This window comes from Alligator mississippiensis, chromosome 3 (genome assembly GCF_030867095.1).
Source record: "Alligator mississippiensis isolate rAllMis1 chromosome 3, rAllMis1, whole genome shotgun sequence".
Taxonomy (NCBI): Eukaryota; Metazoa; Chordata; order Crocodylia; family Alligatoridae; genus Alligator; species Alligator mississippiensis.
The window spans coordinates 261,925,819-261,945,376 of NC_081826.1; the positions used below are offsets into that span (position 1 = coordinate 261,925,819).

The following is a 19,558-nucleotide window of genomic DNA, read 5'->3' on the forward strand; positions in this document are numbered from 1 at the left end:
CTAGTTAACAAATTTTGGTGAGCCACAAGGGTAGCCCTGCCCCTTGACAGGTGTCCTGCTGATCGCCATCCTGGGACCAGAAATCCCACCCCGACCCCAGACATTTGTCACCAAAAGTCCCTCCCCTTGCCCCCAGAAGTACTCCTTTCGGGAAGGGGGTTTGCCATCATCTAACTGGGAAAAAAGCAAATCGTATACTAAAAATAAAATATTTACTATATTTCAAAATGTTTTTGTCCTGATTTACGTGTATTTGCACAATGTATATAGAGATGATTACATAATAACTCAAAATATAGCCTTACGCTTGTATGTTGGGGGGGAGGGGGGTTGGAGGTGTATGTGGGATTTGTCGTTTTGTGAAGGGATGGGGGGTGGTAGCATGTGTGGGTGGATATGGGGTTTGTGGGGGGGGTGGCAGTGTGTGTAGGGGGTCTGGGAGAGTGTGTGGGGTTGTGGAGGGGTGTGGGGGTGTGGGAGTTGGTGTGGGTCCCCCCCACCACATGCCCCCCCATGGCGCACAGCCCCCGCTGCTGATGGCAGCAGCAGCAGGCCCTTGGGGTCCTCCTGGCCCACAGCAGGCAGAACCTCCTGGCAGCATGTGGATCTGGCTGAGTCCCAGGAGCTGCACATGGGCAGAGCCAGCCTGGCCAGTTGGCATGCACCTTCGAATGGACTAGGCTGACTCAGTGCCACCATGTGCAGATCCTGGGATTCAGCCAGAGCTGTGCGCCATTGGGCCGGGCCAGCTCTGTGCCTCCACATGGGGCTTCCAGCACTCCAGTGGGGATCATGAAACATGGAGGTATGGAACCAGCCTGGCCTGATGGCACACAACTCCCAGCAGCTCCTGACCCGTGTGCCATCAGGCCGGGGAGACTCTGCATCTCCACATGTGGCTCCCCACTGGCGTGCTGGAAGCCCCATGCTTAGGCATGGAGCCTGCCTGGCTCAATGATGCATAGCTCCTGCCTGCAGAGCTGTTAGCCCCATGTGCTGGCACAGACCCAGGCTGGTCTGGATTGAAGGCACGCACCAGCGGGCTGGGACAGGTGGGCTCCGTGCCTCCACATACAGCTCCCGGGATTCAGCCAGAGCCATGTGCTGCCGGGGGACTCTGCCTCTTGTGGGCCATGAGCGCTGAGGGCCTGCCACCTGCTGCTGCTGGCAGTGAGGGCTGTACACCATAGGAGGGGGTGAGGGAGCCACATCCACCCACAAACTCCACCCCCACCCCCCTTCCTGCAGGCAGGAGCACCCCTCTCTGCTCACCAGGTGTCCAGTCACAACGCTCGGTGCCTCCACATAGGTCTCCCAGCTGGAGTGCTGGGAACCCCAGGGAGGTAGAGGTACAGAGCTCATCCAGTCTGATGATGCGCAACCTATGAAAGCCTGCCTCCCACCGGCTTTCAGAGGGGCAGCCGCAGGCTAGTAATAATTATTTTTTGGAGGGGCCCTGCAGGCTGGACAGAATGGCCTGGTAAGCTCAATCTGGCCCATGGCCTGTATTTTACCTGCTCCATCCTAGAGCATGATATTGTGGCTATTAGCAATAATTGAAAAATAATTATATTAAAATTTAAGCAAGCACCAAAAATCTATGGCAAGGTCATAGAAATGATTGTGTGCGCCTGAATGAACAACTTCACTTTTAGTTATATTCACTTTTCTCTTATAATACAAACTTAGAAACATCCAACTTAAATGGTCTATTCAGCCATTTAAACCTCTTTCATACTTCTCTTTACAGAATAGCTTAGGTGGTTTGTCATCTTATCTGTCTGGTTTTTGAAGACATAATAAATCACGACAAGATTAAATAAAAGGCACTGCAATTATCCACATATTTATTTCAGAAATAGTGCTTATTTCAGCAGATAGTACTTGTTTTATATATCAAGGATTCTCCTCCAGAAAACAGGCTTCAGCTCCCCTACTGAAGCCAAAAATACCTTAATTACATTATAGTTATTACTGCTATACAACCAGACTTTTAATAAACAAAACTGAACCATGATTACACGGTGAAATGAAGACAAATCATTTCAATGCTTTTCCTATTTCCCTGCAGATTTCAATTGACAGGCAAACAAGTAGGAGCCTATGTTAAAACTCCAGCATTCTTTTATTTCTAGAGAAACTGACAGAAACATATTCCTAGTGAATAGGGGATTCTAATTACTACTGGTTAAATAAAATGAACATGGAAGGGATATTTTAGGATAATAGAATATTCACACTCAAACATTTTTCTTTCATATGGCAGAAAACTGATAATGAAAACAGCTTGAGCAAATTGAGCATCACTTTTTCTTGAGTTTTTACTGGACTTGCTGCCAGGACAGTGATTTTAGCAGCCATTGCTGTGTAACAGGTTTGAAAGCAGCAGTTGAAATGGTATAAAACTTTAAACCTCTCAATGGTATCAAATGTTAAATTGCTATTTTAATATGTGTATTTTAATGCCTGGGGTGTGTGGGGAGCAGGTTGCAGCTGTACCCCGGCTTCAGCCCCTGCCCCGGAACAGCTCCCTGCCCAGCTGCATATGCCCTGCCAGCACTATTTGGGCCCATCTTCATGGAAACCCTGGCCCCCTGCTGCCACCCCACTGCTCCTGGGGTCTCCATGAAAATCACCTGCAGCAATGCAGGCAGGGGCTACTGGGAAATGGAGTCCATCACAGCCCCCATCTGACTTGCTGGCCAGACTTTGCCTGATCCTGATCTAACCCATGTCCTGGAAGATTTTAGACCCAGTAGATCTCATTGTTTCACCCGTATAATTTTATTCAAACTACTAAACTAAAACTAGCTTTCTCTTTCTTCCAACACTCACGTCGTTTTTCATATTTGAGTGTACTAACTCATTGAACTGAACTATTTGAATAAGTTGAACAGAAAAAATTCTCTCTGCATTTGCAGAAATCCAATCCTCTCAAAAGCTAGTCTCGCTTTTCAGAAAACTCTGATTCCAAGTGCTTAACCAGCAAGTTCCACCAGTTCAGTGCTTAGACTTCCCTTCAAACTCTAGCAGGAAACACATACCAATGTATTCTTTAAACAAATGCCACATCTAATCTAAATAATGTTAATATATTACATAAAGTTCAAATTATGACAATATGTTAAAGTTTAAACGTTGTAAAAGCTTTATTTATGAATGTGTATTTTAAAAAGTATGACTTAAATAAAAGCCTGTTTGAATCTAAAAAAAAAATCTAATTTATTTATTTTTTATTTATTTTTATCTATCCAGGAAAAGTGCCTCATTGTTGAGACAAACAACTAGACCAGTAATTCTCAACCACGGTAACAGGCACTCTCCAAGAGCCTTTGGGCTAAGTACATTATTCTCCTAGCCTTGTGGACTTCCCCAACATTTCAGCAGTTGCTGACAGAAGCAAGAGAATTAAATCAATACAATTCTTGTCAGTTCATAGCTGCTCTTCAGTAGCTTGTGGAGTAGAAAAAATCTGACAAAAATCTCATTATGTTATTCTCCTGCCATATTTGGGAAAATGGGGAGCAGCAACACAGAAAGGCACCGGTGCTGTTCATGAGGAAAACCTCCAGGGCTAGGGACAGAAGTTACACATAAACCAGGTGAAGTCATCAGAAACTGGTTTAAATCTATAACAGAACAGAAGCCCAGTGGACATGAACCAGTTTCAAAATGGCTGAAACTGGTTTAAGATAAACCTGGTTGAATGCAGTATCAGACTTAACTGATTTGGGTTAAACCAGTTTATGAAACTTCTGTCCCACACCCCTTCCCGGTTCAAGTTAAATCAGATTCTCCCAGCATCCCAGCATGCTTTCCAGCTCTGGGCTGGGTTGTCTGCTCCAGCACAGAAAGGGGAGAGGGGAAGGGATCTGGGGCCAGGGAGTGGGGGTTAAATCCCACTTCCTCCAGTTAACCCCCCTGAGTACAGGAGCTGCCCTCCCCTGCCCTGCTAAAAGTTCTGAAAGTTAATGTTGGCTGCAACTGTGGACTACAAATCCCAGAGGCACCTGGAAGCAAGAAGAAGTGATGAGAATCCTGCAGTCTGGGTTCTGTGATGCTAGACAGCAAAATCCCTAAGATCTCAAGGGCAGCAGAAAGAGGAAGTGCCAGAGAGCCATGCTTTAGTGCCCCTCGCTTCTGGCCTGCTGCATTTCATGAATCAAAGGTAAATGTGTGTCCAGTTGTTTCTCAGTTTAATCTTTGCAGCTTAAACTAACTTGCAAAGATTAAATCAATTCAGCCTCAGGCTTTTTGACTGTCTATACTTACTCCAGATTAGGTAAAGGATGGGGAAGCGGAAGAAAGGGTTCAGAAAGGGGCAGGTGTGTGCACTGATGCCCTTGCACCCTGCCCCCCTTTGATTCCTGCTCTACCCCAAGTTTAAGACCAACTTCCTGGCAGTGGCAGGAGCATTTCTAGTCAGACAGTGCCAGGGTGGATTTGATTTAAATTATCATTTAAATCACAATTTAAACCACTAGTCAGGAAGCCTCGATTTAAGCACTGTTTCTACAATAAGTGCACTCTTGTTGTTTGCTATAACCTTAATACATATTATTCACAACTCAGAGATAGATGTAGGTTTCATTTTTAGAAGGTACACAACTATGCATTTTAAAGGAGTGATTTACTTTGATTTTTTTCAGATTTTGAAGCTACATCAGAAAACTGAATTATGATTTGGTTATTTACCAAGATTAATCATGGATATTTGGGGGATATTTTTGCCATATTGTGTTAGGAGGACATCAAATGAGCGCTGCTGCCATATGCTATTAGCTTGGAGCTTTCTTCTAGATTTCTTATCTTTGATTTCTTCTCTTTTATGGCCTGGCAAGCCTGCTGCCATGATAGGTTTTCCCTCCTACCATACATTCCCTCACTAGATCTCAAGTCAATGGGGAGGCTGTACTCAGAAACTTATCCCTCAAGATTTCTGGAATATTCTGCTCAAAGTGTTTCTCTTTTGTTTCTACTGCCCCTCCTTCCTTGCATTTATCTTCAGACTCCTCTTCCTTGCCCAAATCTACTCCGCCCCCAAAACTCCTCTATTCATGTAACTTCTTGAAACTTCACTTTTAGAGGGAGGTCAGGTCCTGACTCTGTGTACACAAACTTGCAGAGAGACAATAGGGCTGATGAGTAGGTATCAGGTCTGTTATCTCTCATCTCCATATACTGCTGTTAACAATGATGTTATTTCTGGAGACATAAATCCAAAGTCTGAGAACTGAAACTAAGCATCACAGAGATGCTTACTGGGATCTTCTAGATTGAGCACCGAGTCCTATTGGGTAGAGTGGTTTTCTTTAATCTTTACTAATCTACAGAGAAGCCTCTGGGAACCCCATAAGATTGGGCCCCTAATATAGTCCATGGCCTGTTGTAACCTTTTTAGGAGTTTTATAAATAGGTCACATGACTATATTGCCTCAAACAGTATATCATTAGAAGTTATAATCCCTATGCCATGATGACATCTTTGACCTTTAACATATCTTAAATTAAACCGATCTTTATACAGGTTGTTTTTTTAAAAGCATCTTAACAAGAAAAAAAAAAATGTACCGTTAAATCAAAAGAAAATCTGATTTACATTACATTTTTTTTAATTGTTTTGTTTTGTTTTATCTACCATGGGCAGTGCTGAGGGAGTCATTTGACTTCCTGGCTCATTGTCATCTACCTGATCCCTTCTAAACTCTGCATTCCACAGGCGTTAATGTCGTCTGTCCTTTCTCATGGCCTTGATGTTCCAGCCCTGAAGCTAGCTTTTCTCCTGCTCGTCTGTGGCCTCTTCACTGCTCCTTGTAGAGAAGCTCCTATTTCGCAGCCCTACATCTTTTAACTCACTGCGACCTGGTTCTATCTGGTTTGGCTTCCTAACCTGCCTCACAGCCCGTGGGCCCCAAGCCTGTAAGCAAAGCTTCTCCTGTCTTTTTAACTGGAGACAAAAATGAAAAAAATGCCTTAAGATGTTTAACCACATGACACGGAGGTGCCAACTCCAAAGTGCTCTGAGTCACCACAGGAGGTTGGCATTAAGAAGAACAATGCTTAAATACCTAAAAAAAAAAAAAAAAAAATCTTTGGTTTCAGGTGGTTTCTTTTCACGCATCCTACCTCTATTCCCAGTTGATTTAAGATAAACTAAAATAAACCCCATACAAACTGAAATGAATGTCCACACAAGTATTTGCTCTTGCTTTTGGTTTAAATGCACACCTTAGTCAACCTGCTACAAATCTGGGACTTTAGCAGCTTGTTTGTTTGTACATCAAAGCTGTCCCAGAAGGCTCAAGGGAGGAGACGCTCATAGGTCCTCAATTACTACTAAGTGACCTTCAAGGCGGCTTGGAGCACCGCGCTTCCCTACGGCTGAGACACTGTTGCACTAAAACGCTCGGCGCTGCATTTCACGGTGCGCGGAGACTCCTCACATGACCTACACCCGCAGATGTGCTCCCCGTGCTCGCGGCACCACACCAAGTGCTAGAGGACCACAGAGCCTACCCTCCGTGCTGGCCGTAGAAGCAAGAGACGACCAAAAAAGCACCTGCTCCATCAACTCTTAAACCCCAAAGGCTCAAGAGGCTTAAAGTGGTAGTGAAGCCACAAGCTCCTGGAAGAGGCTAGGGATACCCAACCAAACCCCTGGGAGCAGCGGAGCGGACCGGCCAAGGGGAAAGGCAGCGCTCCAGACCCCGTCCGCACTGGGCGCCGCCCTGGCGGGCAAGCGCGGAGCTGCAGGGCGGAGCGGAGCGAGACGTGGGCGCCGCGCTGAAGACGAACCTCCCGGGCGGCCCCGGGGCGCAGCGGGGCCCAGCATACGGGGGAAGCCGCGGGGCGCTACCGGGTAGCAGCTCCCGGGCCGCCCCGCCCTGAGCGTAAAGCCCCAGCCCACAGCCCCTTGGGCTGGGTCCGCCACGCTCGCGTCCCCGCCCGCGGCCTCCCCCCGCCCCAGCGCCGGGCGCCCCTTACCCGGCGGGCGGCGGCAGCGCGGGAGGCGGGGCCCGGGTCACGCGGACGGCGAGAGACGCGAGACAAACGTCCGCGGAAGGCGCTCGCCGTGGGCGGGGTGGAGGTTACAAGCGGCGCATTGCCCTGAAGGCGGCATCCCGGGCGGGTCTCCTGGCCTGGGGCACACGGCTCTGCGGGAAAACACGGGCCGAGGAGCTGCCCCGGCCCGGGGGCTCTTCACTTTTTCGTGAGGACCGGCGGGGGCCGGCTCCCGCCTCGAAACAAGCCTCAGGTCCGCTGCCTCCGCCCGCAGTGCGGCTTTGCGCTTACCGGGGAAGGAGCACCCTCCCGGCAGGGACTGCTGCAAGGGCCGGGTCGATCCTACTTCTTCTGCAGCCTTTGGAAAGCTGCGGCCGTGGTGGGGCTGTGCTGAGAAGCCTTGCAGGCGCCTCCATGGATGTGGCAAACTGTCTTCATAGATGATCTCTGCCTGCCTTGGGAGGTAGCACCAACACCACGCGTTGTTTCAGAGCTGGTAACGTGTCTGGGCTCTTCCGAGATGGCTCCTGAGCCTCAGTTTCTGTTATTTAAATATTTAGTCCTTGGCCCTCAAGGGTCTATGGCTAATCTTGATGTCTAAGCGAAGTCTGCATGGATGCAGCGTGCGTTTCCTGTGACCTCAGACAGACAGAAACTATCATTCATAGGCTGAGCCGCACCATTGATCTCTGAAGACGAAAGACAATATTTTAAACTTCAGTCCTACACTGTTTCACTACTTATTTCACTGGCAGAAATATCCAGCTCGTTTTCTCCTTACTGGATAAAGCAAGCTTTTAGTATATTAATCAGCCAAAAATAACGGGGGGGAAGAGGTAGGAGAGGACAGTGACTCCTAAGGGAACGCTGTTATATTATCATCATGCTCAGTGGCCCTCCTCATCTATCAGGACCTTGCTGTTGTAGGCACTGTACAAACAAAGAACAAAGAGACATTCCCTGATCCAACTAGCTTACAATCTAAATCTATAACAAGGGCTTTGGCTTCCAGAATCACAGCAATTAATGCTTCCCTGCCATTGAATTTCCAGATCCATAGAGAGCCCTGCAAGGCCTGTATCCCGCACACCTGATTGCACCCACAGACTGACTCCGCATGTCAACCCTACACTGGATTTAGCCTGTGGTCTGGCCTCACACCGCTCATCAGCAGGATCATCCATGTGTCCAGAAGTTTGAGCACTACTATATTGCAACAGTATGATTTCATCTGGAAATTCCTAATCAGGTTGTTTATTTCAAACCTACTGAGAGCCCATATTTTCTATTATTATACTTTTTCTCAGTTTTGTAGTTTTATATAATGGATAGGTTAAGACTTACAGGTTATAGGTATATAGGTTACGGTAGCTTTTCATTACTTTTTTTTTTTTTTTTTTTGCTTTGGATAATTTAGGACTTCTGTTTCAGACACACTGACACAACAGTCCACAGTTTCACCATTTTTTAAAATCTCTTATTTACCTAAACTTTTTGAAAAACTGAAGATGCTATCAGCCAGCCTGTGATTCTGACAACAATAGAACTATTTTAGACTGTAAGCTTCTTGGAAAAGAGATTATAGATTTGTATGTGTTTATTCATTTTCTAGCACATGGGCCCTCAATCTTGCTAAGAGCCTGGGGACACTACAGCAACATGAAAATAAAAGATTATAACACAGACCTATCAGGAAGTCTCCTGCTTTCAGCAACTATAGCATGGATTAAAGACCTATGCTTATCAATTTTGTACTTCAAACATCAAAGATATTTAACAACATGTTCATTTCTTTGAAAATGAACTGACACTCTGATGAACCCTTTTGCCATCTCTTCACACATAAATCCCTGAGCTACTACTCCCTTTTCAAAAAAGCTCTCACATTTCCAAGAAGAGGAATCATCAGGTTCTTTGTGAATCTAGAATGGTTATTATTCTTAATGGATGTGTCCGTTTGCTGCTATTTCATTGTTTCATGCAGATCCAGTGAGTAAAGTGATTCTTTACAATAGTAACTGAAGGCTGTTTGGATCAACCATGACTGAATAGATGATGGAGAAGATTATTGTGAAAGGTTTTTTTTAACGATGTACAATATATTAAAAATGGAAAGAAGCTGACTCAACCTGATTTCTTGTGGGTTAAAAGACATGTAAGTAGTAAGACTCCCTGGTTTGCATTTAGGGAAAAGGATACAAATAAGATTACAAATAACAACAAATAAGATTAAATACAAAGGAAGAAACAAAGAATAGATTACAGCTCTCTAGCAAGTAGCTTAGGGCCTGATCCCCAGAGATACTGTATTAATGAAAATCAAGGACATTCAGCACCTTGACCATAATAGTACGTTATGAGTTTCACTGAATAGATCAGCCACAGAAACATATTTTAGTTTGGTCCTGGTTTTGTTGTGGCAAAATATCTAATCAACAGCACGTTCTCTATGCACCTAAATATGCAGTTGGCACCTAAGACCACTTTGTAGATGGTACTGACCTTTAGTAGACTCCATTTCAGGAACTGCCTAACTGTACAAATGCCTAATGGTATGTTTACACTGATATTTAAAGTTGACATGAAGGGTCCTCCTTAAGCAGCCTAAGCCACATAAGCCACTCATCCTTGGCTGTATCTTACACTGTGGTCCAAACACACTTTGTCTACATTGTGATTCCCATTCTTTGAGCAGAACCATCCTTGGAATCAGGCCATGAAATATATGTCTCTCTTTTTTTTGGGTCTAATTAGTCAGTAGCCAGGAATGAGTGCGGAAGGGCTGGAAGTTAGGAACAGAGTGTTATGGGACTAATGGTGATGATGGACTCTGTGCTTGGAACTTCAGCACCCAGGTGAGCTCCAAGCACACAGCTGGTCAGAATAAGCTAGGAGGAGGCTTGATCTCACACCCTGTAGTTCAACAGTTGCTGGCTTAAAATGGACTACCTCTGAGGCTGAGTTTAGGAGTGTCATTGTAGCAAGAGAGCAGCCTTATGGTCAAGCCTAACTACCAGTGTAGACCTAGCATAAATCTTCTATATGCCTGGTTGGCATTTTTAAGGACTACTTCTACTCCACAAAATAGCCATGGCCTGCAGATCTGGGGCACAAAACTAAGCATGGGCCCAAGTAGCAGAACTGAACAGGTGCACACACCCCTCCATGCAGGCTGAAGTTTTGCAAGGGGACAACATAGGGAAAGGGATTAAAAGCAGACAGATGAGGATACAGAAGGGCTTGGGACACAAAGTGGAATAGTATCTGGGTAGGGGGTTAGGAGACACAAGATGACTAGGCACAAAGAGAGGGCTGGGCCACAAATATTACTTATAGCTGGGGAAAAAAGGGTGGTGGGGTTAACTATGGAGAAGGTGCCTGAAAGGACCAAGAGAAAAGGGGAAGGGATCGATGCTCTTTTCCCCTCTTTATTAGGACTGTTGGACTGGCCAAGATATCTCTCCATCTCATTGCAGGGAGCTATTTATTGTTGCTATTTTCTGTGCTTGTATGTTTTTCCAGCACTGTATGTTCCTCACTTAATGTAAGGTCAAAGAGCAGCACTACCTCAGCATAGGATATGGCTCTTTTCATTACAGGCAGAGCTTAGGTTCCACTAGGTATTTCAATAACTCTAGGGCCTGAACCCAAGAATGATCAGATTTAGGACATTCCTGATATAAACTAGGTTTAGTGTAACTTCTTGGAAAAATTTCAATTTCTGGAAGCTTACTGAGGAGGGATACGGCATTGTGCTGGCTGTGTGCAGAGCTTCAGCTCTGCTCCTCCTTCCTGCTATCCTTAACTCCATGCAGATTCTCTACCCTCCCTTGCAGCTCCATTTTTAAAACCACATCTAGCCCCTGCCCTTTGGTGGGTTATTCAGCAGACAGGTCTCTGTGATGTGCATGTATCCACAGCTAGCTCTTTTTTCCTGCATTCACTAGACATCCTGTTGTGCTACAAATGCTTGGGGGGACACCAGGGAGCAGGAGGGCATGGGATTTTCAAATGGGGGATTTACAAGGGGGTTTCAAAATGGATATGAATTGACTTTTCTATCATTGTTCTGCATTTCACTAGACAGTGCATGCATCATTGCACTTTCAACAATATAGCTACTTAAAACAGGTGTTTGAGTGGGGCCACTGCTTTTGTTGGGCAATGTTGCATTCCATGTGTCTCCTTGCCTCAAGGATGGCACTGGTCTCATCTCATGGCTAATATAGGCAGCTCTCTGCTCAGAAGACTAGATTCTGAAAATCACGTAACGTGCTTGACTTGTCTTATGAACTATAGAGGAAGCCTTCTTACAAGACTCAGGCTGTGAATTCCACTAGCTGTTGGTTGCCTGGAGGTTGGCATTAAGAAGAACAATGCTTAAATATCTTTAAAAATCTTTGGTTTCAAGTGGTTTATTTTCACGCATCCTACCTCTATTCCTAAAATAGAGGTAGGATGCATGATTTAATTTAGATAAACTAAAATAAACCATGTAGAAACTGAAATGAATGTTCACACAAGCATTTGCTCTTGCTTTTGGTTTAAATTTACACTTTAGTCAAACTGCTACATATCTGGGACTTGAATTGTCAAAGGTAATTTTTGGTACAGATGGTAGAAAACCCAACTGAGGGGGCAGGAGTGTTCTCAATTTGCTGCTCCCAGATTCTCCACAGGGAAGAATAGGCTGAGAATGTGAAGGTAGAAGTGGAGAAGGACAATGACCATGAAAAGATTGGAAGTATCTAAGATACTATGGAAAGACAAAAAAAAGAGAAGCAGAATAAAGACATTGGACTTCAGAAAAGCAGACTTTAACAAGCAGACTGATGAGCAGGATCCCCTTGGAGACAAGTCTAAGGGGAAAGGAAGTCCAGGAGAGTTGATTGTACTTTAAGGAACAACAGCAAGCTAACTAGTAACATAATGCAGAGAAGACTGAGGTATTGCCTTTTTTTACTTCAGTCTTCACAATAAGGTCAGATATCAAATGATGAATGCAGTTGGCAACACAGATAGGGGAAGAGATAAGCAGCCTGCAGGAGTGAAGGTACAGGTCAGGGATTACTTAGAGAAGCTGGATGTTGTGAAGTTATCAAGGCCAGATAGGTTGCACCCTAGAGTACTGAAGGAATTGGCTGAGATAATTTGAGAGTCTTTGGGTACTGTCTTTGATAACTTGTGAGGTGAGGTCCCAGATATATAAAAAAGGGCAAGTATAGTGCCCATCTTTAAGTAAAGGAATAAGGAAAATCCAGAATTAAAGACTAGTCGGTCAATAAGATGGCAATACCTGGAAAAATTGGGAAGATCATCAAATAATCTATTTCTAAGCACCCGTAAGAGAACAAGGGGTTCAGCAATACCCAGCATGGATACATCAAGGCCAAATCATGCCTGACCAATTTGATTTTTCTCTATGATAATGTGACAGGCTCTTTGGATAGGAGAACACTGGGTGTGATATGCCTTATTTAGCAAAGCTTTTGACACTATCTGCCATAACATTATTATTAGCAAGCTAAAAAAGTACAGCCTAGATGAAAGTACTGCAAGGTGGATACATTGGATCATCATGCTCAAAAGCAGTCATCAATGGCTCAATTTCCACTTGAGAGGAGATATTGAATAGCGTTCCCAGGGATCTACCTTGGGTCCAGTACTGTCTACTATCTTCACTAATAATTTAGAGGATAGGATTGAATGTACAGTTGAAAAAAATGTAGATGACACCAAGTTGCATAGAGTTGCAGACACTCTGTAGCCAGTTATCTCATCATAGAAGGCAATCAGGTTGGTCAGGCATTGGTGAATCCAGTGTGACTGTTCCTAATCACCTTCTTTTACTCCAAGTGCTTAAAAATGGTTCTTTGAGGACCTGCTCTATCATTTTTCCAGAGACTGAAGTGAGGCTGACTGGTATGTAGTTCCCTGGATCCTCCTCCTTCCATTTCTTAAAGATGGGCATTATATTTGCCCTTTTCCAATCAGTCGGGACCTCCCTACATCACCATGAATTTTCAAAGATAATGGCCAGCGGTTCTGCAATCGTATCAGCCAAGTCCCTCAGCACCCTTGGATGCATTGCATCCAGTCCCATGGATTTGTACATGTCCAGCTTTTCTAAATAGTTCCTAATCTGTTCTTTCACCACTGAAGGCTGCTTGCCTTCTCTTCAAAGTGTGCTGCCTGGTGCAATAGTCTGGGAGCTGACCTTGCCTGTGAAGACCGAGGTAAAAAAGGCATTGAGTACTTCAGCCTTTTCCTCACCATCTGTCACTAGGTTGCCTCCCCCTTTCAATAAGGGACCCAGACTTCCCCTGACCTTCCTTTTGTTCCTAACATACTTGTAGAAACCCTTCTTGTTACCCGTCATGTCCCTTGCTAGCTGTAACTCCAATTTCACTTTTACCTTCCTCCTTTCATCCTTACATGCCCACATTCTTATATTCTTTCTTTTCCTAGTTGTTTGTCCAGGCTTGCCCTACTTGTATGCTTCCTTTTTTGTGTTTAAGCTCACTGAAGAGTTCTCTGCTAAGAGAAGCTTATCACTTGCCACATTTGGGATGGTTTGTTCCTGCGCCTTCAGTAAAGTGTTTTTAAAATACAACCAGCTCTTCTGGAATCCTTTCCCCCTCATACTGGCCTCCCAGGGGATCCTGCCCATCAGTTCCCTGAAGGAGTCAAAGTATGCTCTTCTGAAGTCCAGGGTTCTTACTCTGCTGCTGTCCTTTAATGATTCTATATTTGGCAAGCAGCTTGGAAGAAACCTGGATTGGTTTGAGGCACATTCACTGGAATTGCTTCCATTTATCAAGGCCAAACAAACTGCTATGTTAAATCCCAAGAAGTTTGTGTATCAGGGGCTCCTGTTGCTTTAAGGAAAATGTACAGTGGGCAGCTGAGCGGGAGCTAGCTGCTTCATAGCAAGCAGGCAGACCATTAAGCCCAAAGGGAAAGCCTGTGCTTAATTAGGGTCACCTGACTGAAAAGGGCATTGCTCCAGGCCACATAAACCCAGCACTAGGAGCAAGGAGGGTCAGTCTGGCGTTGCAACCAGCAGGGAGAGGACCTCCAGATCAAGATGGCTATGGAAAGGGAGGGTACCCTTGGAGCCCGAGCAGGGCAGGAGCTGTGTGGCCACCACAAGGCATCATGGCCACTGATTATTGTCTGTGACTGTGCAAGGAAATGCAGTCCAAATTTGACACAGGAAACATTAGAGGCATGTATGAGAGAATCAAGAAGACAATAGGTCCAACTGTAAAGAAGACAGTTCCATTAAAGACAGCATGAGGAGAAATCATAGCAGATTGAAAGCAACAGATGGAAAAATGGGTAGAACATTATCTTGAACTCTATTCAAGGGAGAATGATGTCACTGACACAGCCCTTAATTTTATTAAGAGTCTGTCTTTCCTTGAAGAGCCTGACGATATTCCAACTGTTGAGGATCTGAGTAAGGCAACAGACAATCTGGTCATTGGCAAGGCCCCTAGAAAAGGCAGCATTCTTGTGGAAGCAATCAAGTGCAGGAAACTTGTGCTTCTTCCCCACCTATACAAGCATTTTATTCATTGCTGGACAGTAAGGACAGTGCCACAAGATATGTGAGATGCCAAAATAGTACAAGAATAAAGGTGACCACAGGAACCGTAACAACTATCATGACATTTCTCTACTAAGCATTTTCAGACAGATCATCACTCAGATAATGTTGAGAAGACTTCAGATCCTTGCTGACTGTGTTTACCCTGAGTCATAGTGTGGCTTCAGAGCTAGTAGGTCCACCATAGATATGATCTTCTTACTCATACAAATCCCAGAAAGATGTAGGGAACAAAGGAGATCCCTCTGTATCACCTTCATTGACTTGACTAAAGCCTTTGACCTTGTCAGCAGAAAAGATTATTCCAATTTGGAAAGCAGGTTAGAAGAAAACCAGATTGGTTAGAGGCACACTCACTGGAATTGATTCCATATATCTAGTCCAAACAAACTGCTATGTTAAATCACAAGAAGACTAATTATTGGTAAAGATTGGCTGTCCACCAAAACTCCTCAGAATAATCCAATCTTTCCATGACAGAATGCAGGGAACAGTCAACTATGATGGATCATCATCTGAGGTTTTTGAGATTTGAAGCAGAATCAAGCATGGTTGTACCCTTTGATTGTTTGGAATTTTTTTTCCTTTCTTCTGATGTATGCTTTGGGGACTGCCACTGAGGGAATTTATCTCCATGAACACTCAGATGGAAAGTTATTCAACCTCAAATAGAGGTGAACTGATACATTGGTCCAATATTGGATCAGCACCGATATAAAGAAAATTGTTGTTTATATCGGAAATTGGCCTGATATGGCCAATAATTTGGTGGATAAATGGCCTGTGCATATGCGCAGCCACAGCACAGCATGTAGGCGGCAAAGAGTACAGCTGGGTGGCTTGAAGAGCTGCATGCAGCTGGTAAGTCTGGTGTGGTGGAAGGGGAGAGGGAAGGGAAGGGTTGGGGTGGCAGAACAAGGCCCCTGTGGTGAGGGAGGACTGCAGCTGGGGCTGGGGCAAGCACTGCACAGCCGGGGTGGGGCAGGCTCTGGCTGGAGCTGTGGCTCATCCGGGGGTGCAGGGGGGCAGTGGCTCCCACTACTGTGCACCACTCATCCGGGAAAACAATGGCCTGGCAGCTCGTCAGGCACTCACCTGCTCATCCGGCAGCTCTCGCCACTGCTCCCACCACTTGTCCAGAAGGGCACGGGATGGGGGCCTGTGACCCCGGATCTTTGTGGGGCGGGGCTGCACTAAGCTCTTCCCACCATATGCAGATCTGGGGGCACAGGTTCCCCCTTCCTCCCCATGCCATCCCGGACAAGCCGCAGGAGCCGCCGGTTGAGCAGATGAACGCTGGATAAGCCACTGGGCCAGCAGCTGCTGGACAAGTGGAGCCACCCCCTCTATCTCCGCACATCCCCAGATAAGCCGTGGTTCCATCCCGTACCTGCCTGTCCCCAGCTAGGCAGCACTTGCCCCAGCCCCTGCCCCAGCCCCAGCTCCACTCCTCCCTCACCGTGGGGACCTTGATCTGCCCTCTCCCCCCTCCCCTTCCACATACACCAGACTCACTAGCTGCACACAGCTCTCCAAGCTGCCAGGCTGGTGTTGGAAATTGGATCGGTATCAGCCTATATGCCTCCTTAAAAATCAGCTATCGGTATCAGCCCCAAAAATCTCTATTGGTGCACCCCTGACTTCAAAGTCTTTAAAGCAAGAACTAAGGCTGTGCCTTAAGGAAATGATCCTTCAGGCACAAAGGGAGATGATCCCGATGCGAGGAAAAAGAGGGAAAGGGGCCAGGAGGCTTCCTTGGCTGACTAGAGAAATCCAGGGCAGCCTACGGGCCAAAAGGGAGGCACGTAAAAAATGGAAAGAGAGAGAGATTACCAAAGAGGAGTATACCTCCTCTGCTCGCACTTGTAGGGAGGCAGTTAGACGGGCCAAAGCTACCATGGAGCTGAGGATAGCATCCCAAGTAAAGGATAACAAGAAATTGTTTTTTAGATATATAGGGAGTAAAAGGAAGGCCCAGGGAGGAATAGGACCCCTGCTAAATGGGCAGAAACAATTGGTGACGGACAGGAGGGACAAGGCTGAACTCCTCAACGAGTTCTTTGCCTCAGTGTTCCTAAGAGAGGGGCAAGACAAGTTTCTCACTGGGATTGTAGAGAGGCAGCAGCAAGGTGCCAGACTACCATGTGTAGACCCTGAGATGGTGCACAGTCACTTGGAGGAACTGGATGCCTTTAAGTCGGCAGACCCAGATGAGCTCCATCTGAGGGTACTGAAGGCACTGGCCGACGTCATTGCACAGCCACTGGTGGTAATATTTGAACGCTTGCAGCGCACAGGCCAAGTCCCGGAGGACTGGAAAAGGGCCAATGTGGTCCCCATTTTCAAGAAGGGGAGGAAGGAGGACCCGGGCAACTATAGGCCAGTCAGTCTCACCTCCATCCTTGGCAAAGTCTTTGAAAAAATTATCAAGGCTTACATTTGTGAGAGCCTGGCAGGACAAATTATGCTGAGGGGAAACCAGCACAGGTTCGTAGCAGGCAGATCATGCCTGACTAATCTAGTCTCTTTTTATGACCAGGTTACGAAACGCCTGGACACAGGAGGAGGGGTGGATGTCGTATACTTAGACTTCAGGAAGGCCTTCGATACGGTATCCCACCCCATACTGGTGAACAAGTTAAGAGGCTATAACTTGGATGACTACACAGTCGCGAATTGGCTAGAGGTTCGCACCCAGAGAGTCGTGGTGGATGGGTCGATTTCGACCTGGAAGGGTGTGGGCAGCGGAGTCTAGCAGGGCTTGGTCCTTGGACTGATACTCTTCAATGTCTTCATCAGCGACTTGGACAAGGGAGTGAGGTGTACTCTGTCCAAGTTTGCAGATGACACAAAACTGTGGGGAGAAGTGGACACGCCGGAGGGCAGGGAACAGCTGCAAGCAGACCTGGACAGGTTGGACAAGCGGGCAGAAAACAACAGAATGCAATTCAACAAGGAGAAATGCAAAGTGCTGCACCTAGGGAGGAAAAATGTCCAGCATACCTACTGCCTAGGAAATGACCTGCTTGGTGGAACGGAAGCAGAAAGGGATCTTGGAGTCCTAGTGGACTCCAAGATGAACATGAGTCGGCAGTGTGACGAAGCCATCAGAAAAGTTAATGGCACTTTATCGTGCATCAGCAGATGCATGACAAATAGATCCAAAGAGGTGATACTTCCCCTCTATTGGGCGCTGGTCAGACAGCAGTTGGAGTACTGCATGCAATTCTGGGCGCCGCACTTCAAGAGGGATGCGGATAACCTGGAGAGGGTCCAGAGAAGGGTCACTCGTATGGTTAAGGGCTTGCAGACCAAGCCCTACGAGGAGAGACTAGAGAACCTGGACCTTTTCAGCCTCCGCAAGAGAAGGTTGAGAGGCGACCTTGTGGCTGCCTATAAGTTCATCACGGGGGCACAGAAGGGAATTGGTGAGGTTTTATTCACCAAGGCGCCCCCGGGGGTTACAAGAAATAATGGCCACAAGCTAGCAGAGAGCAGATTTAGACTGGACGTTAGGAGGAACTTCTTCACAGTTCGAGTGGCCAAGGTCTGGAACGGGCTCCCAAGGGAGGTGGTGCTCTCCCCTACCCTGGGGGTCTTCAAGAGGAGGTTGGATATGCATCTAGCTGGGGTCATCTAGACCCAGAACTCTTTCCTGCCTATGCAGGGAGTCGGACTCGATGATCTATTGAGGTCCCTTCCGACCCTAACATCTATGAATCTATAAAGTGCAGAAAGTTTTGATTTGTGAACTGCTACATGTTGATGACTGATAGCCCATGTAGAGAGCAATCTTCAAAGCCTCATCAGTTGCTTCACTCATACCTGCCAAGAGGTTGGTCTTACAGTCAGCATCAAGACACAAATGTTATGGGCCATAACATCAAGTATCATGAGCATACTGAATAAATAATTGTGGAACAACAAACTGACTATTAAAACCAAGATCAAAGTATATCTTTGCGTTATCAGCACCCTTTTGTATGGCAGTGAATCTTGGACCACATATTCTAGTCAAGAAAAGTGTCTTAACTGCTTCTACTTAGGTTGTCTTCACCGCATTCTAGGAATTTCCTGGTGGGACAAAGTTGGCCATGCTGAGGTCTTGGGATGTGACAACATTCTGAGCATCCATTTTTTTAGCCAGTGTTGACTTCGATGGCTTAGTCATATGTGGAGAATGGATGATGGCCATATACCTATGGATCTCTCATATGGAGAATTCTTTACAGGAAGAAGACCACATGGACATTCTTATCTCAAGTTCAAAGATGCTTGCAATTGTGATATGAAGGCAATGAGCATCAAGCCAAACAACTGGGAGAAGATTGTTGAGGATCAACAGTCTATAAAGTAAGGAATGGAGGCTTTTAAAGAAAGAAGAGCCGAACATGCAGAAGAAAGAAGAAACTTCAGGAAGAACCCTGCCTTGCATTCAGGATTGTTTGATATGAACTTCAAATGTGGTAAGTATGGAGGAGACTGCCACTCAAAGATTGAGCCCTATAGCCACACTCACAGATATTCAGCAAGCTGATGCCTCACTCCACATAATTCTGTTGTCTTGTGAGACAGACAGATGCCTAATACTAGGAGATCATCAGAAATGATTGAGAAGGAAAACCCAACTACATTAACTGACCATGGGAAGACTGAGAGCCACCAATAGGATGCAGCTATGATCCTATGATGTGTCAGTCAAAGTATTTTCAGTAGAGATCAGAAAGTATTAATGCCTTGTATTAATTATACAAGTCACTGGTGAGTTCACACCTCAGATACTGCCACCCTCAACCACGAAAGAAATTCAAAGAACAGGTTCAGAGAAGGGCTGCAAAGGAAAGGAAAACTCTGTGTTATGAGAGAAGACTAAAAGGAGCTTGATTTATTTAGTCTAGCTATCCCCTTAGCACAGGGCATATGATTGCTCCCTATAAATACTTA

At 45.8% G+C, this 19,558-nt stretch overlaps 1 protein-coding gene and 1 long non-coding RNA gene across 4 annotated transcripts in view; one reads left to right on the forward strand and one right to left on the reverse strand.

The window, feature by feature from the left end:
• The window catches only part of RNF180 (ring finger protein 180), a 137,204-nt gene extending 130,158 nt beyond the window's left edge, over positions 1-7,046 (reverse strand). For all 3 annotated transcript variants that reach the window (XR_002093057.2, XM_014594074.3, XM_014594073.3), the window contains exon 1: positions 6,985-7,046. The gene's annotated coding sequence lies outside the window, so the exon portion shown is untranslated. The remainder of the gene's footprint in view (positions 1-6,984) is intronic.
• On the forward strand, positions 6,442-9,125 carry LOC109285316 (uncharacterized). The gene is made up of 2 exons (XR_002093059.2): positions 6,442-7,465; positions 8,055-9,125. It is a non-coding gene; the product is annotated as an uncharacterized LOC109285316 (long non-coding RNA).
• Positions 9,126-19,558: the final 10,433 nt, after the last annotated feature.